We start from the raw sequence: 22,703 nt of genomic DNA on the forward strand, positions 1-22,703 counted from the left end.
ATTTCTGTTCCTTTGATCTGTGGTTTTCAGAATTTTTTTTATTATTTTAGTTGTGAAGCTTATTTTTTTAGCAACATCTGACATAGAACTCCAATATGACAGAACATAACCACTTTGACTTAGTTGGAAACAGAATACGTGCAGTCAATGACTGACTACCCTTCTTCCTCAGCGGCCCTGAAGCCATTGTGCAGCCACTTCTTCACTGTTTGCACTTAGCAAAACTCCTTTGGTGTATGACTAGAACATTTTTAATAACTGAGCAAATACAAGCTTTAATTTATATTTTAACTGTATATTTTATGAAGAGCTTTAAAAGGGACAATAAAGGGGGAAAATGGAATTCCTAACTTTCTAATTGATAATTTTCCATTTTTACATATATTTCAAATGATTAGTCTTCAAAGGGAATTAAAAAAAAAGGTTTGAGACTTTGGGCAATGTGTATCATCTTAAAGTTATTACATAATGAGTTTATTTAATGAATTCCAGATTTATGAATAGAATATATTGATAATGTTGATGATAGCATTTTTTAAATTACCAGAACAGTAGAACTACAAAGAATTCTAATCCCATATCTGCTTCAGATACTTAATTCTTAAATTTTAAAGGGTATACTTCCCAAACAAAATGAGTTTTCTGCCCTACTGATAGTTTGTGGATAATTTGTATAGAACAAAAACAAATGGAGGTATCAGGCATATGTAACAACCTATGTAAAGAATAAGGTTAAAGTCAGACTTTTTTTTATACAGAGTGTTTACTCAAATTTTCATGTATCTGAAATTGTCTAATTTGAGTAAAAAGCCTTTTCTCATTTGTTCACATTATGAATTGTAATTTTTAAAAATTACATCCCTACTTGTTTATGTATTAACTTTGTGTCCTTACCAAAGAACCTTTTGTGTTTTTTTAGGTTAAGCAATATGGAATTTTCTAAAACTACATTATTTGAATATTCACATTATTTATTGCTCTTACTTTAAAAGTAGCACCTTCTTCAACCAGTTATCTTCCTTGTAGAGGCTGCTTTTAGGCAAACAGGCTCAAGCAATGGAATAGAAAGGGCCACAGGGACGACCTGGCTGAATGCAGCAGGGCCCCTCCGGTGACCCACCTCAAAACCTCAAAATATCCATAGGCCCTAACTGACCAGTGGGCTACTCAAAACCAGGCACAGTTCCCAAAAAAGGGAAGATTCCATATGTTGCCATACCTCCAGTCCCCACCCACGGCCTCCTTGCAGACAGCTTCTCTTCTGCTGTCCTGCCTGCTGCTCCTTTGCAGTGTAGTCAGTAAACTTTTATCTTCTTTGCTCAGCTTTAGGTGAATTCTTCCATTTGCCCCCCATCCCCCGGCTTCCACCTGATCATCGCTCCATATTTGGGACCCCTCATCTGATCCAGAGACACCCCATTTAGACACCATATTCCTTCCTAAAATACTAGCTGACTATTTTATAAGCTGTATGCCTGATTTAAAACAAAAACAAAAACACCAGAGATGCTTTTAACACCCCTGAACCGCGGAATCCCCCCATTCTTATTTCTGTGCCTTTAATTTTTTCCATAGCACCAATCACCATGTAAAATACTATATATGATTTACTGATTAAATTGTTTGTCTGAATTCACCTATACTAGAATGTAATAAATACGAGAAGAGGGATTCTTGTCTATTCTAACTGCTGCAGTATTCAGTGACTTACCTACCACTCAAATATTCATCAATGAAAAAAAATCTTCAAATAACCCAGTTTAGATTTTTACAGAATCTAAACAAATGTTTTAATATTTTCAAGGTCTTCTATTTGTAATAGTCAATATGAAAACATTGTTTAGATATATAGTGGGTGTTTCATCATTACGTTACCTGGGCGACTTCAGTGGTGGCATCTGGGACATGATGCAGAGAGGAGGCCAAACATTGCTGTTGTATTAGGAAGTCAGGTCGTTCTTTGTGTATCCTTCTACCGTAAGTCACACTGACATTTTACTGTATGAAGAAGATTGAAAGACCACAGTGATTCATTTAAATAGTCTGTATTTTGATACTATTTAAATTACCAATAATTTTTGTGTCACCTACTGTGATTGTGGTTTATATGAAGAAGTCATGTATTTGGTCTTCATCGCATTCCTGGCACCGAGGTCCTAAAACCCTTGGAATTCCTTAAGTGATAAGAACAATAAAAGTGCCTTCTGTTATTTATAACAAGCCCCTTTCAACCACACCTCACTTGATGTGAATGAGGTGGTATTTGGAGAGTCCCTAAGGATGGGGACTGGTTGCCCGGAAACCAACTCTGTGATCAGAGGTTGGAACAGTGAACGCAACCCCTGAGATTTTTGTGGAGGGGAGAGAGACTATGCATAGAGCTCAATTACCAGTGCCAGTGATGTAACCAGTCATGTTTGTGTAACGAAGCTTCCATAAATACCCAAAATGACATGGTTTGGAAAGCTTCCAGGTTGGTGAAGGCATCCAGATGCTGAGGGGGTGGCAGATCTCAGTTCTGTGGGCACACAAGCACCTGTACTGAGGGCCTTCTGTACCTCACCCAATGTACCAATTTACCAGGCTGCTCATCCGTGTCCTGGATAAAAAGCTGGTAAGTGTAAGTAAATGTTGCCCTGAGCATCCTGTGAGCCATTTTAGCAAATTACTGAATTCAAGGAAGGGGTCATGGGAACCCCAGGTTTTAGCCAGTGGGTCCAAAGTACAGCCGACAATCTGGGCTTGAAATTGGTGTCTGAAGTGGGGGCAGTGTTGTGGGACTGAGGCTTTAACCTGTGGGATCTGATGCTATCTTCAAGTAGACAGTGTCAGAATTGAGTTAAATTTGTAGGATACCCAGTCAGTGTTCACTGAAAATTGGAGAATTGCTTGGTGGTGTGCGAAAGCAAACCACCCACTGATTACTTTTTATCCCTCAAGTATTTTGCCTCTTACCCATATCTCTGATAAGAAACCAAATGCCCAGATAGGAAACAAAATGCCTTTTTAACCAGAAGGCATTCTGAAACTGGGTGAGCACTATTTCTGCTACGTTACCTGAAGTGGCTGAGGGCTGCTGGTAACTCACAAGAGACAAGGAAAAATGAGCTAATTTTATAAACCAGATATGTGATTCTCAGATTCAGAATATTAAAAAGCCAACACTTTCTGCAAGAGCCATTCAGCACTCGGGGGGAAACTTGATCTGTAGGAATAATAATAAGCTTTAATGAAAATAACCAAGTGCACCTCACAGGGGTACTAAGCTTTAATGACTCAATATTTGTGGAACCCTTTGAGCACCTCTGAAGTTATATAAGCATAAATGAATAAGTAGGGATATCATATACCATAGTTATTTCTGCATTAAATCTCTCCTGATCATTCCTTATCTTACAGGGTAGGCACTGTGTGAGGCTAATATATGAACAAAGTTATGGAAGAAATAAAGTACAAAATAATACATAGTAGTGATTTCCAATGAAATAATTATACTCTCATATTAGTGAAAGAATGGAGTCATTAATTGCACCTCTATTCCTAGGCTGTAAAGTAGGAAAATGAAAATCTGGAATAGACAATATAGAAATGATTATAAAGAATTTGAAAAAAACTAATTTTTTAATGGAGGAGACAGCTAGTATTTCTTTTTTTTTTTTTTTAAGATTTTATTTATTTATTTAACACAGATAGAGACAGCCAGCGAGAGAGGGAACACAAGCAGGGGGAGTGGGAGAGGAAGAAGCAGGCTCATAGCGGAGGAGCCTGATGCGGGGCTCGATCTCATAACGCTGGGATCACGCCCTGAGCCGAAGGCACACGCTTAACCGCTGTGCCACCCAGGCGCCCCTAGTATTTCATTTTTTATACTGAAGAAATTATAATGATAATTATCATTTTCTCTGTTTATTATTTACTAGAAATGGTATAGATTATTTTTATATATCTTCTATTCCTCCTTTCCAGTCTCCCCTCCATCACTAACATGATTTACACAATGTGATAGTACTTCTAATGTTCCTAGGTTTTAAAAAAAATCTCCACAACCCTCTTTATCTTTATCATATTTTCCAAAATGCACCACTGTGATTGTAGTATTTCCCTCATTTAAATTTAGGTAGGGAAAGATAAACTACATTGGTCCAAACAATCTCTTTAACAAGTTTTGCTCTAATACCGTGATCTCCACCAATGAAAGATTCATTTTTCTCAGTGAGTATCATCTTTTAAAATAAAAAATCCTCTGAGAGTATCCTGTTGAGGAGACTGTTCTTCCCATCCTTGCTTTTTGCCTTTCCCTTAGGTGACATCACTTTCCTTAAGATAAAGGGAATTTCTAGAAGGAAGGGGAAAATAATAATAAAATAAAAACGAACACAGTTAACTGCCCTACATGCTGAACGTCCTAAATTCTGTCCCTCCGGTAGCAGTGTGACCGATATATTTCTTAGACTTGTTCAACAGAGGTCTCTACCCCAGCAGCTGCTGGAGCTGTCCTTGGCCGTGTCACTCCAGGTAGGGCTAAGGGCATGTGGTCATCCAGAGACCATGTTCCACCTTCTAGACCATTCCACGGGTACTTAGGACTCTGGCTGTGTCTGTTCCACAAACCCTGAGCCCGCTTTTCAGCCCACTATATACCTCCCTACACCCCAGGGGTGATGAGACAACTGTTAGCAGGAATGTCCCTGGATCTTGGATGTGAGGGTGTCCTTTGGGCACTGGAGGCGCGAGTGTGGAGTGCCCTTGGGGAGGAGGAACAGGGAAGAGGAGTGGGTAGTAGAGGGGAGAGAGCTGGAGACAGGACAGAACCAATTCCTGCCATTACTACATTACGTTGTAGAACAAAGAAAACTCTGAAAAGTCTCAAGTAGAACATGGTCTTTTAGTTTTGGGCTTCTTGCAGGACTTTTTAAGGAAGAACCCAGGAGGTGGAGTCTGGGATCACCAAGTGGTCAGGGTTCTAGGCCTGGACTGGGTGGGGTAAAGGGAAGCCTGAAAAGCCTTCAAAAAATTTTCCCCTTCACTGCCTAAGTGGCCTTGCCCCACAATGTTTTTGATGAAAAATGAAATTAATTTTGAAATTATGCTATCCATCTTAATGTTCCTTTACTTACATTAAAAAAATTGTTGTAGGGGCGCCTGGGTGGCTCAGTCGTTAAGCGTCTGCCTTCGGCTCAGGGCGTGATCCCGGCGTTCTGGGATTGAGCCCCACATCTGGCTCCTCCGCTGGGAGCCTGCTTCTTCCTCTCCCACTCCCCTGCTTGTATTCCCTCTCTTGCTGGCTATCTCTCTCTCTGTCAAATAAATAAATAAAATCTTTTTTTTAAAAAAAGTGTTGTAAAGCTGTGTTTGTTTTTACAAAGGTAGAAAATATTTAACAGTTTGTTGGTCTATTTATTGTATCTTTTATGTTTGGACGGCTGGACCTGATTACCTAACAAGGCATTCATGGCTTTACTCGGTATTACTTTTGGTATAGGACTGAGAGGAAATTACTGATTCAGGTGAGTATTTTTGCAATACTTTCACTCTACAACGCAAGAAAAGGGGAGAGAGAATGGAGGAGTCTCGTGCATGCTATGAAGTTTTCTTAAAATTGTACTGCCACCCATAACAAAATGGCTCTCTTCTTCTCAAAGTTAGCAAAGCACTGATCTATATATAAAATGGAAAAATGATTAAATTCCTAATAAGTCTGCATTTATAAGTGACTATTAATGTAGAAAGTCATGATACAGTGTATTAAAAATTATTATGGAACTTTCTCTTAGGCAATAGAAGAACTTTAGAAATAACCCTTCATTTTATATGTATGAGGAAGTCGAAACTGAGAGCTTCAGCCAAGACCCCGTAATTAAATAGTGTTGGTGCCAGATTCCTAATCTCCGATCTTGGTGTTATAATCCTCCCAAATGGCTGGTCTATCATTAATACAAAATGTCCCCAAAAGCTACTTAATATCATACATGGACAATATTTCTGTTTACACTATTTTAATTCATACACGGGTCATGTTTCTGTTAAATTAGGGTAAACAGTCCCCTGTCCAACATTTCTAGATTCTTGGTTTGTTGCTTACTGGTTTAAATGGAATTAACTAACTGTTACTAAGCAAATACTGTGCAAACCTAAGGAAAACTGTATATAAAAAGTTAACTGGGTACGTATGGTGCTTAGTTCTTCATTGCAGAACTCCTCACTAGACAATGAGGGGACTGCTGAAAGAGATGTTTTCTTTTTGGGACAATATCCAACAGAAAACTTTACTCAATCCTAAAAATATGTTTGCTTTAAATATCGGATTAGTATCACACCCAGTTCTCAGTATTTGACAAAAACGTAGATGGTTCTGTATATACTTGGCAATGGGCTGCTTCAGTTTTTTATAACATGAACAATTAAAAGGAAGCTTAACATTATTATCATGAAAAATACATTAGCGATTAAATTTTAAAGGAAAATTTGTACTCTATTTTGAAGATAATGTTTCTATTTTGTCTGCAGCAGCACTAAACATTGTGTGGGGAGGAAAGATTTCAACCTTATATGGATTTCATTTGCATGGGAAAGGAGAATGTGTCTCTTTAAAAAAAAATTGAGCTCTAACTTACACAAAATAAAGGGCTCAAATCTTAAATACACAGCTTAAATTTTTACATGTTTATTTACCCATTTAACCACTACCCTAATCAGGATATGGAACATTCTAGACCTCCCTGAACATTCCGTTGTGCCCATACCCCCAGTATTCCTTGCCACCACCACCACCAAACACACCATACTCTGATCTTGATCACTACATTAGTTTTGTTACATTTTGAACCTCATCAATGGGGTCATACATCGAGTGTTCTTTTGCATCTGGCTTCTTTCACTCAACATTAGGTCTGTCAGATTCATGCATGTCGTGTGTCGGAAATAAGTTATTTTTCATTACTGTGCATTAATTGGTAGCCCAAGGAGTATGTTTAGCATTTGTAGAAAAGGCAAATATTTTTCCAAATTGGTGATAACAGTAAAAGTTCCAGTTACTCCACATCCTCACCTATCCTCTTTTGGTCTTTCATTTAAGCTACTCTGTTGGATGTGGAGTGGTTTTAATTTACATTTTTCTGATAACTAATATTTTGGGACTTTTTGTGTACTTATTGGTTCTTTTGATACTCTCTCTTAGGAAGTCTTTAATTCTTATTCATTAATGATTGAATGTTCTTTTTCTCTTTTAATATTAGGGGTTCTTTAGGAAGTCTGGATGTGAGCCTGTTGATATATATGTATTGAGAATATTTTCTCTCAGTTTTGGCTTACCTTTCATTCTCTTAATAATTTATTTTAATAAACAGAAGTTCTTAATTTTAACAAATGTCAATAGTTTTATGGTTTACTGCACGCATATATTCAACTCTGTATCTTGTAGAGGTTTGGTTGTTTTTTAGCTTTTAGATTTAAATCTGTGACCAACCTTGAAATAATTTTGTATGTGGTGTAAGATAAGAGTCTAGGTTCTTTTTTTTTTTTTTTTTAAGATTCTATTTATTTATTTGAGAGAGAGAGAAAAAGTGATCACAAGCAGGGTGGAAGGGTAAAGGGAGAAGGAGACTCCCCATTGAGCAGGGAGCCTGATTCAGGACTCAATCCCAGGATCCTAGGATCATGACCTCAACCAAAGGCAGATGTTTAACTGACTGAGCCACCCAGGCACCCGGGTCTAGGTTCTTTAAAAAAAAAAAAAAAATATATATATATATATATATATATGCATAAACTAGTTGACTCAACGCCATTATTGAGAAGATTGTCATGTCTCTCCCAAATTGCAGCTGAGATATGCAAGAAACAAGCACAAATATAGCATTTCCTTTGGAGGAAACTGATCTGTAAACAAAAAAACAAAAAAGAGAGAGAGGGCAGGGGGAGAAAAGAAAACCAAAAAGGGACATTCTGAAAAATGTCACTTTATCTGATATTAGGGGACATGCTAGTTTTGAATTAACAGATAAACTCTGAAAACTGTATGTAAAAATTCTAAAATTAAAAGTTTATTTTAAAATGTATGCAGAACTCTGACATGTAAGGAACTTAGAAGTCGTCACTCAGATTCTTGCAACAAGAAAAATGCTGAAAAAAAACTGAAAATCATGATTTATCTTGGGTTTATCAGAGCACTGAGGTTGCAGGGCAAACCACCATGCAAAATCTCAAGAGACAGGCAAATACACGGAATCCTGGATGAAACCAGCTTATCTGCAACAGAAGCTGAGCAGCAAACTGGTAAGAACCCTTAAAGAACCCTCACTTTGCAGAAATGCGGGATGCAGAGCAGGAACTACTTTTCTTGGGTTTTATGTACAAGTTTTATCTCCGTGTTCGCTAATTTTGTCTTCTCCCTTGCTTAGTATGCTGCTCAAACTCTTCAATGTTATTAATTCTAGACACTATGTTTTGCTGTTCTGTTGTCCTAAAATTCATTATTTCATAGATTCTAAAGTTCTATAGAAATCATTAATTTTCCACTCATTTCCTCATTTTCCCCTTATCTTTAATATATTAATCACAGTTATTTTGCAGTCTTTTTCTTCAACTTCATTTCTTTAGTTATCTCTGGGTCTGAGTCTGTTGACTATTTTACATCTTGAATATATACGTTGGCTATCTTCTTCCTCCTAGTTTTTTGTCCTGATAAGGCACAGTTCTGGCAGCTTCCAACATCTCTACTCACCCCCAGCTATTTTCTGCTAGACCTCCCAGTGCTTCTTACTCTACATGCAAAGCTAATCAGTTGGCCAAAGATTAGAGGGAAATTTTTATACAGCTTTTTGGGGCTTAGTGATGTACTCTGATCCTCAAATCCCAACTTACTATCCAACTCTGAACTCTGATGTTTGTTTTCTTTTCACCCAGTGAGACTGTACTCTCTAGTTGGGCTCTGTTTTCCTGAATTTTTGTGTGGAAAATCCCTCAGTCAGAAAGCCAGTGAATGTGGGGCTCACCTTACCTTCCCTTTGCTCAAAGATCAGAGGTAACCCTATGTGATAGCTCTTCATTGACTGCAAATTGTTGTTTTTTAAATTTAGAAGTTTTTTTCCAGTTTTTATTATATTCACAATGGGAGTTTAAACCTGTTCCTAGCTGCTCCATAGTAGCCAGAACCAGGCATTAAATTTTGAAAACTAATTTATTTTAAGAAAAAAATTATTTTAATATGTATTTACAATCAGATAATAGAAGATTTTAGCTAATTTTGAAATGTTGTGTTTTATTTCTCAAACTTTTTCCCCCTTTAAATAAAGACCATAAGTTATAACGGACTAGAGAACAAGGACCCAAATTTTTAAGGATAGTGCAGAGTGTTTTCTCTGAAATATAAAACAATTACAGTAAAATGTCATTTTAAAATTAGGTCTCCTTATGAAAGATTAATTGTATGTGCTGAATACTTGGTCCCAAACCACTGAAGTTTTTCAGAAGATAAATGACTGAGCTAGTCAGGGGCCTAGCAGGGGAAAAAAAATGATACCTTCAAATTGGGTAATTTGAGGTGGGTGCCTGGGTGGCTCAGTCAGTTGGGTGTCAGACTCTGGATTTTGGCTCAGGTCATGATCTCAGGGTGGTGAAATTGAGCCCCATTGTCAGGCTCTGCAGTCAGCCAGGGTGGGGGCAAAAGAGGGTATTGTCTGCTTGAGATTCTCTCTCCTTCTCCCTTTCTTCCTCTTCTCCCTTCCACTCTCTCTCTCTTTTTTTTTTTTTAAAGATTTTATTTATTTATTTGACAGAGAGAGAGACAACCAGCGAGAGAGGGAACACAAGCAGGGGAGTGGGAGAAGAAGAAGCAGGCTCCCCGCCAAGGAGTCTGATGTGGGGCTCGATCCCAGACCGCCGGGATCACGCCCTGAGCCAAAGGCAGATGCCCAATGAATGAGCCACCCAGGAGCCCCTTCCCTCCACTCTCTTTCCCTCTCTGTCTGGAAAAAATAAATCTTTAAAAAATAAAATTGGGTAATTTGAGGAATGTATAATAAATGACTTGTTTTTTTTTTTTTTTAAGTGTGTGGATGAAATATAGGGAAACCACAAGAAATAGTGCTATACATTAGGCCTAGTGAATCCTGGCACTAATACCACCCTTAGGACAGAAGTGGAAAGGACAAAAAGGGCTGTTTTGAGAGGAATTCTTGACAGGTACTGAGATCTAGTCAAGGGACTCCATCAACCCATGTCACCCCACAGGAAGGAAGCCAGGGAGAAAACATATTCAGACTCTATTTTCCTCCCTTCATCTAACCTCCCACTGGGTCTTACCCAATTGAATCGGATGTCTTACAACAAGGGAGCTTGTTGACAAATCCAGTCTTCCAGAATACAGAGTAGGGTGAAGATAGTGTTTCTAGTTGAGCAAATAAAAACTGTCCAGCACACAAATGACAGGGTTTGTTTTTCCCTTATTAATCATCTCAGCTTGGACTTATTTTTTTCTCAAATGAGATAATAAACTCACAACACACACACACACACACACACACACACACACACACACAAACATGGCAAATCTTATCAAAGTGACAATGAATAAAGTTTCCAAAAAATGGACAGGGTCTTTGTTTTCGTTATCTGTTGAATTCTCAAGTCTTTGAACAAAGTGTGATACATAGTCGATAATAAATATTTGTTGTGTGACTGAATCTTTAACTGGAATGTAAAACAGAATAGCAAGTAGGAGTGTCTTTGGATAGACACCCTCAAATTATATCATATAGGCCAATCCTTATTTTGTCTACCCAAAAGACTGGTCCTACTGTTATAGAAAGTGTTACTTAACTTTCAAATTCTGTCTCATTATTTACCAAATTTTATTGAAATATAGCAATTTTAAAATTTGAGCTACTACTAAGAACTTTTTGAATACTTTTTAAAGTTTAAGAAGTAATGTCTTAATTGACTAGTTTATTCAGAGTAACAAAATATGAATTACTTTATACTAAAATATTATGTCCTTAAATTATTTTAATGGACTGGATCATTTGATTATTTACAAGGTAAATCACTACATATTTTCATTACATCTAAGCTTTTATTACTAAACTACAAAAATTAGCAGGCTGTTGACTACAAAATTTAATTTTATTTCCTATAGTCATAAAATGATATGAAAATTCACATGAGACATGCTTATTTTATTTTTAATTGGGCATAAAGCATGTTTAAACTAGGAAGACAAATGCCTTTATAGGTCATTAAAGAGCAATGAATTTTCAGGGCTTCTTTCAAATTTAATAAGTTAGTTAAAGGATTTTTTTTTAAGAAAAAAACAAATGACAAAATATAGCCTATATTGTGAAAATATATTTTACTAAAGATGCTATCAATGGAAGGGAGGTTAAAGCAACCCTGTCTTTCCTTTTATTATCTGTGTGATACAGTTAACATATCACCAGTATTGACAAGTTGATTCTTTCTAGTAAATGATATTAAATATGAGATATTTGTTACAGCATTCATGAGAAATTAACTTTGATTGTGTTAGGGTACTGAGATTTTCCATGGTTTATTCCAAGTCTACCTTGACTTATATGATATAGGTAAAATAACCTAAGAGTTGTGAAAGACAACCTAAGAGTTGTGAAAGACTTGGCCTACAAGAAACCCCATAACCATTACCAGTCACTTCCCATTTTTTCCTCCTCTTGGCACGCAGCCATCACTAATCTATTTTTGACTCTATGGATTTGCCTATTTTGGACATTTTATATAAACAGAATCCTACAATATGCATCCTTATATGAATGGCTTATTTTGCTTAGAATTATGTTTTTAAGGTTTATCCAAGTTGTACTTCATTCCTACTATGGCTGAAATATCCCATTGCACGGATACATCACATTTTGTTTATCCATTCATTAATGAATGGTCATTTGGGTTGTTTCTGCTTTTTGACTATTATGAATAATGCTGCTATAAACATTTGTGACCATGTATTTTCAGGTCTCTTGGGTCTATACTGAGAAGTGGAATTGCTGGATAATTGGTAACTTTAGTTTTAAGTTTTTGAGAAGATGACAGACTGTTTCCAAGGCAACTTGCACCATTTTACATTCCCACCAGCAATGCATGAAGATTCCAATATTTCCAAATTATTGCTAACAGTTGTTATTTTCCATCCTTTTGAATATAATCATCTTAGCGAGTGTGAAATGATATCTCATTGTGGCTTTGATTTGCATATCCCCAATAAACCAGTGATGTTGATTATATATTCATGTGCTTATTGGCCATTTTTATTTCTTCTTCAAAGAAATGTCTCTTCAAATCTTATGTCCATGATGTAATTGGGTCATTTGTCTTTTATTGTTGAGTTGTAAGGGTTCTTTTATATTTTGGATACTAGCCCCTTATCAAATCAAATATTTGATTTACAAATATTCTTTCCCTTTAATTGGGAGGAATGAGGAAGAAAGGAGGAAGAACATTACTAACTTGTTGAAGTAAGTCAAGAAAAGGAATGGTGAGGCAGTAGTGACGGAAATAGAGAGGAAATAGGGAAATTTAAAGAGTTGTTTTCTATATTTGATAATAACAGAGCAGATGAAGGAGCTGGGCTTTGCTGTGAGACAGCATAAGCTGTAATCCTCACTCCTCTTGCTGGCAGGGTAACGAAGTACTAGTGTTTTTAGAACATAATTGTACACATAATTTTTATTAAAAAAATGGTCCAGGGGCACCTGGGTGGCTCAGTCAATTAAGCAACTGACTCTTGGTTTTGGCTCAGGCATGATCTCAGGGTCGTGAGATGGAGCCCAGAGTCGGGCTCCATGTTCAGTGGGGAGTCCGCTTCCTCTCTCCCTCCTATGCCCCTACCCCCACTCGTGGGCATGCATTCTCGCTCTTTCTCCCAAATAAATCTAAAAAAATTTTTTTAAATGGTCCATAAATGTTTTGTTGGGTTTGGCCAGCAAACCCTGAGACAGAGAATGAAAAGGTTACTCCAGGTACGCCTGGGTGGCTCAGCTGGTTAAGCAGCTGCCTTCGGCTTGGGTCATGATCCCAGGGTGGGATTGAGCCAGGCATCAGGCTCCTGGCTCAGGGGAAGCCTGCTTCTCCCTCTCCCTCTGCCCCTCCTCCCCGCTTGTTCTCTCTTTCAAATAAATAAATAAATAAAATCTTAAAAAAAAAAAAAAAGAAAGAAAGAAAGAAAAGATTACTCCAGACATCTTAGTAGGAGAAAGGAGAGGGCCCTGGGACCAGATGCTCTAGTGGCAAAAGGCCTGGAGCCAAGCTGTGTCTCCGCTTTTATTGTGAGTTTAATCAATGCACCACGTGCAAGGTAAGGAGTTCATGAAGTACGTGACCACTACAGGTGCCTGTATTTTAAACATCTACTCCCTGGATGAGAATCTGGAGCTGCAGTAAGAATCTGGCCGTTTTCAGCCAAGAAACTTTAAAGGAGGCCCGGGGTTCAGGGCGCTCCTCCCTTGCTTTTCAATTAGTCTCATCCAGGGAGGCATATACAAGTCAGATTTTGTCTATCCAGGCACTGTGAATTCCCACAATTTTTCAATCCAGATTTGCTCAAATGCTGAGGTTTGGGGGACATTTTAGAGGAACATTTTTCTGTAAAACCTATTACAAATTCTAATGAAAGTTATGTTTCTGGGAATTTTGAAAGAAAAAAATGTGTCTTGTACCTATGTTCATCTCCAGCTGGCTGTATAATCTTGGATGAATGTATTAAGCATCTTTGGAAATCCATTCTCCCATCTGTGAGACTGGGATAGTAGTTCTCCTATATGGAGTTAGAGAAGAAAAAAATAAGGAGTGGTTAAGAGCATGCTTTTGAACTTTCAAACTACCTGCATTCAGGTCATATCAGCTATGATGTGTGTAACTTTGGGAAATTATATAACTTTCTGTGCTTCACTATCATCTGGTAAAACAAAGGTAATATTTAACATCACAATGATGCTATGAAGATTGAACTAATACAAATTAAACTCAGCATGGTATCTGATAAATATAATTTCCCAATAAATATTAGCTATTATTGTAAATGTTACATAAAATAATTTACGTGGAATACTGATTTTAGAGCCTGGATATAAAGGGTAATTAATGCATGCTTGGTACTATCATTATAATAAGCATTATTACTTGATGTCAGAGAAAGAAAAAATGAAAAGTTGAGGATGAACACAGTTTCTAGTTTGGTAAGGATGATGCTACCATTTATTATACAAGAAAAGTAGCAAACCAAATAGAAAATAAAGACAATATTGGAGGTGCTTGATAAAACAGAGGTGCTTGATAACATGGTAGAAATGTCCAGTAGGTAACTGATCATGTTCATTTGGACATTGGTTAAAGGAAGGACTTGAAAACTACTTAATATATTTCCAAACTGAGAGTCTTTGTTATTCTAGGCTTTAGTTGGAGAGGGGGCTGATATAATGGGAAGATACGGTATAGATCCTTGGTTCACTTAGAGGAAGCAGAGAATTGGAGGAGAGAAGCCCAAGAAAGGAGCTCAAGGTAAACTGATCATAAAACTGATTTGAGAAACTAGGAAGAAAGGTGTTCTGTCTGTAAAGGGAGAACTTCAGTCATCCATCTTGGATTCACAAGCACAGCAGTGTGTGTCTAAGGAAATTAAGTGTAGCAATTATAAGTCATGAATTCTAAAGTAATTACTGCCTTTTATAACTTTTCTAGCTTTTTGTTGTAGGGAAGAGAAATATACTTAGAGTAATTATATCAGTCAGGGTCCTGGTAAGAAACACATGTACACTCAAGTTTGGTCATGAAGGAGAGTTTTTAGTCAAAGGACTTTACCATGGTGAGAGCATGGTTTAGAGAAAGCATCATGGAGTGAAGCACCATGCCTGTGCAACTAACCACAGAGGGCCTTTGCCAGCCCAAGCTTGACAGAGGCCAGGGGAGGTAGCAGTGATCGGATCCCAGAGAAAAAAGCTGTATAGAGAAGGTGGCCTCTCAGCAGACCACAGACAGCCAGGTGCTGAATATGGAAGAATGCATATCTTGACATTATTCTCCCCACTCTTTCCAATCTCCTGGTGTTGTCCCATTGGCTGAAGCCAAAGGCTGTGAGCAAGGGAATCACTGATCCCTCCTCCTGGGCTCAGTATCCTGAGGCCCAAAACAGGATGGGAAAAGATGGAGAAGACATCAGCAGGGACACTGGCAGGTGTCAGCATAGCCATGGAAGCAAAACAAAAATGAATATCTCAAAAAAATTACTCCCTCAGAGGAGCAAATTAAATCAAGTGTTTTAAAATATCAAATAGTGGTTTCAGTGAGGTTTCAGCTTGGGCTCAATTTACTCTATCCTACATCACTGATATGTCCCACAACTTTTTAAATAAATCCATGGACAGGTTTAATCGGAAATTTGAAAATTACTTTAGAAAAAAAATCAATCTTCTTAATGACTACATAATAAGCCAACAGGCTTTAAAATGATGCTGCATGATAGCTGGCTTGCCATGATTGTCCAACCCCTGTGGGCTTCAATATGAGTGCTCTGAAGTGGAATGAGAGGCTGAGGAAAAACCGAGTTTCTCAATTGATTTTGATAATCTTTGAAATTAGAAATAGATGTTCTCTGACAAATAGCTTAACTGTCTCAATTTTCAGCTGAAGTCTTATTACACTGTAGCTTTTCAAACATGCTCTGGTATTAAAGAAAAGTAGATTTTATATATACAACTTCATCTCTTTTTTAACTGTACATTATTCATAACCCATTTTCTAATTTAAAAAATCATATTCGACAATGATAATGGATACTGAATATAATAAGGATAACAATTAAGGTTTTTTACATTTCAAGTGAGTTTGGAAACTTTTTTTTCTCAGTCTCTTAACATTCTTTATATCAATCTAGCATCACAATGCTGTTCTTTCCTCACCAATGTGATAACTGTGTATGGTTTGTTTTCCACTCATGGTTGTCACTGGGGATGACAAAACAGCAAGAGACATATAACAGAACCATCTAAATTTCAAACTTACTTTTTCCTGCCTCTATTACTAGTGGCAGCTTTACCTCTTCATGATAATCAGGTCCCATTACCACCCCCCCCCCCCCACCACCACTGTAGTAACTCTTTGCCTGCTTGTCTTTTGGTATTAGGAATCCAAAATATCCAGGTGGCAACTACAGCTATAGGTTTAATAACAAAACTTTGCTGTGTCTCCTGATAGAAGCATTCCATCCCCCACCCCTCCCTAGACCAGTATCTCTAATCCTACAAAGCCTAAAGTTGTGGCAGAGTTAAGCACACATTCCTCAAGTGGGTCAGTAGGAGTGATGATATGAGAGTCCACCTGTACTCCCTTGCCTGGGACTCAGCCTCATGCATTTCCAGTTTTTGAGAAAATATCACCATATAATGGCTTTTGGTTTAACATATATACTACATCTTAAAGAATAATATCCCAACCCCCAACCACTCAGGGCAGCATCCTCAGGCTGAAGCCTCAGCTGGGCATTTAAGAGGCCATTTCAAAATTTTACCAGCCTGGCAGCTTTTGGGTGATAAGTTTAGTAAAACCAGTGGGGTCCGTGGTGATATGCTGTCTGTTGTACCTCCTACACCATAAAATGGTCATCAGTATCAGCCACAACTCAACTCTTTGTCCAACAGTCTTGAGGAATCTCAGTATTCTCCTTCCTTGCACGTAGAGTTACATGGATATATGTCATGGATCCCTCTGGGGACAGACTAGGAATACTAGGAATAGTAAGAATACCTACTACACCCGCCATCGTGTTATAGGGTCTTTCCTTAACAGCACTCAACATCCCTTTCACCTGGGAATGAGAAATGGCTTAGGTCTAGAAACTGGGTAGCGGATTAATGATCTTTCCATTGTAGCAGTCTTCTACTCATCTGCTCTTGATATTTTTGAGTTACATAAAATGAGAAGTGATTTCTCCTCAATCTTGCTTCTAGAACAAGCATGATACATAAACCTTACTTCTAATTGTTAACATGTGTTATTTCTTTGCCAGAGAAATTTTTCTAGCTGCTCTACTTGGCCATGCCAACTGGAATGGCACATAATTAATGCCTGCCTTCTGGTCTCCCATAACAACCTTCAAATAAGGACTAGTGGGAGTTGGTAGATAAATACTGCTGCCTCAGTGAATGAGTTTGAGATATGAGGCCATCACTGTGTATGAGACCAGGCTTCAGCTGACCACAATAAAAAATATCTTAATCGACTTTCTTTTCTTCTTTGCCTCATTTTCCCACTACCCTACAAATGGTATGTAGACTCACCTTCCAATAAACTACTTGAACTCAAATCTTTGTTTTAGGGTCGACTTGGGGTGAGGAGAAGCACAATTAAGACAGTACCGAAAGTAACACCTTGGGACACAATAATGGAATTAAATCACACACCAGGTAAATGCCAACAGGGTCCCATTGCTGGTGGCAAATAGGATGTGACTGTCCCTGGGATACTGTAGCATCAGTAAGACCTTCACCTGTGGTGAACTGGGGTGACATACAGGTGGAAAGTGATGCACAGACTTACGTAATATCACTAGCACATGAGAGAAATGGGATATGATATACGGGTTGTGGGGTTTGGTTGGTTGGTGATAATTGCCATTAAGGTATGGAAAGAAGAAAATAATGGCCTTATGTCATCCAATTCTTAAATCGGTGCATATTGAAGAAGCCTAAAAGTATTTAAAGAGACCTTTACCTCCTGTAAATTCCCTGTGTGCTGTCTCTTTCCATCTTGGCACTGGAAAAGCTTTAAAAACTGCCAGTTGATAATCACACTAAAACATAAAAGTTATGGTGATAATATGCATGAGCCAGAGTAATTTGAAAGAAAAGGTCATGTGTCAATAAATATGGCTGGGATAACACTCTTAATTCTTTATCCTTTATTATGAAAATATAAATTAATCAGTTTCTCTTCAAATAGAAACTCAAATTTGCACATACGAGAATCTTTGTAGCTCCCCTTTGCACTTGTCCTCCTCTGGGTCATTCAGAGCCTAAAAACAATGCTCAGTTTCCTTTGATTGATAGATAACACTTTGTAGCTAAAAATTGTTTGAGTTTAAACTATGTTCCCCCTAAGAAATATTTCCAGTCACAGTGAGAATATAATTCTTGTAAAGTGACTTATAATTTGACCTCAGAGCCTCTTCACAACAAAACTACACTCTTAAATTGCAGTATGGTGAAAACTGATGGCCTGACAATTTGCACCGGGTAACTGAGGATTAGGCCTGTTTTTAAATTTTATAACAGCATTTGAATCAGTAAAAGTTAATGCTGGAATCACTATACTCGTAAAAGTCACAGCTAGTTTTTATAAGTTTTAACATGTGTTCTAAAAAAGAACGTGTCTCCTTAAGATAGCACAATTTATCATAGTGACCAAGTGTTTCTTAACCATGTTCTTTTAACTTTTAAAATCTTGTGTCAATCTATGGTTTAAATAGAACGATAATGCTCTGTTGATTCCCTCATGAATCTACCAGGCGTTTCTGATCACCTCCTATAGACAAGGAATGATGATTGGTGCTAGGAGCTTATAATGGAGCATAAAAACAGAGACAGCTAATATATACTCAAGGCTCTAGGAATGGAGATACTCAAACTGCCTAGAGGAGTCAGGAAATAACTGTTAAGGAAATAAAACAAGCCAGAACTACAAGGGTTAACAAAAATTAGTCTGTGGTTTTTCAGAAGTTCACTGCAAAGTAGTTCAGCCTGGTGGCATGGGGGACAGAGAAAAAAGCCTGGGGGGAAAGAGGACACTGAATACTAGGACAAGATCCTGGAAGATGGCCTACTGTGGCAGGGGGCTGGGCTATGGTAGAGTCTTCATTATTCTCTTGTTCTTGCTGAGGTACCTTGGCCAGTCCTTCCTGCCACCACAGGGGTCTTCCCTTCCATCAGCTTCTAGGGATCACTTGAAGAGGTTTCCTTTCCCTTATATTTGGATATTGAAATATGGGTGGAACAGCTTCTGTCAATTTCTGACTTTGATCCCAATGATATTCCTGTAATAACTCATCTGACAAATTCCTTTCTACCATTCTATTTTGTAGGGAAGGCTCCTTGTGGACAAGACCTGGCTTCTGTTCTACCATGGTTTGCCAATATTTTTTTTCCCTCAATTGAAACAATGGATGTATGAATAACTCTAGGTCATATAATTACAAATATATGCACAGTAGGGAGAACATTTAATCCCAGCAGTTACCAATCAAATCCTTACTAGGAAGGAACTGCCACTATCAAGGAAAAGACCTTGTTGAGATACATAGGGTGGAAAGTAATGTTTGGCAGGGGCCAAGGCAATCAAAGAGAAGGCTCTACTACTCCACCGAAGAGAAAGAGAGGACTTTCATTTTTCCTGCTCTTGTATGCAAATCAAAAACAAACACAAAAAAGGAAAGAAAGGCCAGACAATGGAACAAAGTGGCAATGAGAGAGTGTTAGACTGAAGGCTGAATTCTATGTGGAGTAAACTGGTGAATAAGAAAGCCTTAGTGGTATGGATGATTCAAGAACAAGCATGTACAATTAAAGTTTATTTACTGAGTGCAGTGTAATTGTTGAACAAAATTTCTGCTCCTTGCAAATCTTGCATTATTGGTTTGATGCCATGAGTACATGAAGGAATGATCACAAAACAAGATGAGAGAAACAGGCAATTTCGTTCTTCACCCAGGATTTTGCCCAGGTTATATGACATTGGTTTGAATTGATATGTATATCTCAAAGAAATGAGAGCCACTGACTGACATAAAGCTTATACAGATTATATAATGAGATTTACTTGGAAACTGAATTATCTTGATTCCCAAGTCAAAGAATATTTCATGCTAATTCTCATAGAATACTAACATTTAATATCTTCTTTAATATAATGGGTTAAGTTCACTTGGGTTTTTAAAAATAAATGTTAATTTTGTATCGTGTCCCTTAGGTTGTTGTTAATTTGAATTTTCGTTGTGACCACAATTTAGAGCATATTTCGGTATTTGAACATTGGTTAGTTCTAGTGTTAGATATAACATTTGTTACGTACCTTCAGACACTAATGAACTTTTTTTCTTACATAATTTCATGTAACTCTGAAGATCTTTCTGTTGTTTATAGAAAAAAACCGTATTGTAATAAAAATAATATTATAGTAAGAGAGTAGTAAATATTTCATTATCATTGATGTGGTGGTATTTATTTCACCCCATAAATTTGATATGTAAAGTACCCCATTCTTTATCTTTGACTAGAAATGCTCCTGAGTCCTACTATTAAATACTTAAATCAAGGCAATTTTTAAAAAATTTTGAATCTGGGTACATTCATAGAAAGTGAGGTCTTGTCATTTAGATATCTAGCATATGTAAAATACATTATTCTGAATTTATTATCTTCACTCCCCTTTCTCCTATTTATTACTTTACATTTATTACATATATAGTATATATATGATAACATTACATTCACTAAGCACTGCATTATAAAGTATATATAATATTGATTATATTTACCTTTATTAATCTGTGTTCAGTTCAAATAAGAAATTCCTCTTATTGGGGTGCCTGGGTGGCTCAGTCGTTAAGCGTCTGTCTTCAGCTCAGGGCGTGATCCTGGTGTTCTGGGATCAAGCCCCGCATCAGGCTCCTCCGCTGGGAGCCTGCTTCTTCCTCTCCCACTCCCCCTGCTTGTATTCCCTCTCTCGCTGGCTGTCTCTCTCTCTGTGAAATAAATAAATAAAATCTTTAAAAAAAAAATTCCTCTTATATATGTTCCTCAATATAACTGTGATTCCAATTATCAAAGCAGTCTATTTCTTTATTTTATTTAATATTTTTATTAAGATATAATTGGCATATTATATTAGTTTCTGATGTACAACATAATGATTCCATATTTGTATATATTGCACAATGATCACCACAATAAAGCAGTTTATTGATACATCAATTTAAGACTTGCGTTTATTTCAATTTTAAAGGCCCATTTTGAAATAACATAAAAGGGTCTTTGAAATATTCTTTCTAAATGTCGTTCATTAATATTTCTTGTTCTGAGAATTCAGCTTTATACCCAAGGTTTTTGACATCTTTGGTATAAACCTGAAAGTATTTTCTGATGAATTGCTTTGCCTGTTTGAGAATTCCTTATATATTTCAAGGAACATTCAGAAACTAGGGGACTAAATGATATTGACAAAATTGCTTTATTCTTATGACCAACATAAAAATACGTCGAAAATATGTTATGTGTGTTAGACAAAATGTTCCTTTCAGTTTTATTCTCTTTTGAGGTCCTTATTAAATATATACATTAACTACATTGATTTTGATTTAACTTAGAAATATTATTTAATGAAATTTTGGTTAAAATTGCTTTTAATAATGATGTTGAAAGATTAGGTTTTATTTCTTTTCTCCTGTTTTTTTGTGCATGATTATAAATGTGTTTTCATCGTTTACTCAGCTGTGATATTTAATTCATATTTATATATGGTTTTCTGCATTTATCAATTGAATATAATTGGAAAGAAACTATTAAAACTTCCATCAATAGTATAAATCAATGGAAACAAAGAGTAAAAATAAAGCTATTAACACATTTTAAAGCTGAATATTCAGGTTACAGTTTTTAACATGAAGATCCTGCTTTGAAATGTAAAACTAAACTGACTGGTAAAATGCAATATAATTTTCACAGCTCAATAAAACAAACAAACAAAAAATCCACAAAAGTCTCTTCAAATTAGAAAATAAAATGTAGAGTCAAGGAAAAAAAAGTTTCTGAAAACTTTACTAGGACTTTGAAACCTAACTCATCAGATAGGGCTTAAAAATACAGAATTTTGTATGTGAAGTAGAAATTTTTCCTTTAAATGGAAGGAACATCTGGGCAGACTCAGATGAAAACAGAATGCCACAATCAGCTTATAATACAAGCCAATTCAAATGGAAAGAGATGATTCTCAAAAAAGAAAAACCATTTTGAGAATAAAGGAGCATACTCAAAACCTACAATTTATTCTTAATGATGCTTTATTTTTCATTTGCTTTATAGCAGCCTTCTACCCAAAGGGCAAAGATTGACAGACTATTCCTTAGTCCCTTAATTTTAGCTGTCCCCTTAACTATGACTCTGGGGCTAGAATGCACAAACAGGACAATAAATCAGAAGGAACAAAGAACCTTTAAAGCTATATGGCAGAGAGGAGAAAGAAAGTATGGAGAGAAATTCCCTTTATATGTATCCTTAATAATTGATAAAAAGTATTGAGTTTGCTGAGTTCAGTTATATATTTTTCAAGACAGATGTATCTGTTCATGGTTTCCCTGTCTAACTTAAAGCAACATTGAGTACTGTTTCACATTTCTCCCTTGATGTTATACTCTAGTCAATGTATTTAAAATGAGAATAATTTGGGTTTGGTTTTAGAAATATTCCTACTGGCCCCATCCTTAACACTTCGAAACACACAATGTATGCCTTCTTTGGTTTGAAGCAAACCTCCATTTAAATGCCATCTTATCAAAAGTAGCACACTATTGTATTAGTCAATAATACTCTGAATTTAAGGTTTCTCTTTAGATAAATCTAGCACTTCTGAAATAAACTTAATTTGCCAACTCTAATACACGAATACTAGTAGTTTTTAGCTTCTTTGTTGTAGAG

General features: G+C 36.8%; 2 long non-coding RNA genes across 2 annotated transcripts in view; both read right to left on the minus strand.

Moving 5' to 3' along the window:
- LOC113260751 (uncharacterized) overlaps positions 1-3,455 on the minus strand; it is a 28,480-nt gene extending 25,025 nt beyond the window's left edge. The window contains exons 1-2 of the long non-coding RNA XR_003318094.4: positions 2,092-3,455; positions 1,876-1,998 (exon numbers count right to left, since the gene is read on the minus strand). This is a non-coding gene — a long non-coding RNA (uncharacterized LOC113260751). The remainder of the gene's footprint in view (positions 1-1,875; positions 1,999-2,091) is intronic.
- Positions 3,456-5,134: 1,679 nt separating this feature from the next.
- Positions 5,135-20,749, minus strand: LOC123001426 (uncharacterized). The gene is made up of 3 exons (XR_006410307.3): positions 20,549-20,749; positions 13,683-13,780; positions 5,135-5,297 (listed from the first exon to the last, which is right to left on the minus strand). It is a non-coding gene; the product is annotated as an uncharacterized LOC123001426 (long non-coding RNA).
- Between the last annotated feature and the right edge of the window lie 1,954 nt (positions 20,750-22,703).

Source organism: Ursus arctos, unplaced genomic scaffold (assembly GCF_023065955.2).
Source record: "Ursus arctos isolate Adak ecotype North America unplaced genomic scaffold, UrsArc2.0 scaffold_3, whole genome shotgun sequence".
Lineage (NCBI taxonomy): Eukaryota > Metazoa > Chordata > Mammalia > Carnivora > Ursidae > Ursus > Ursus arctos.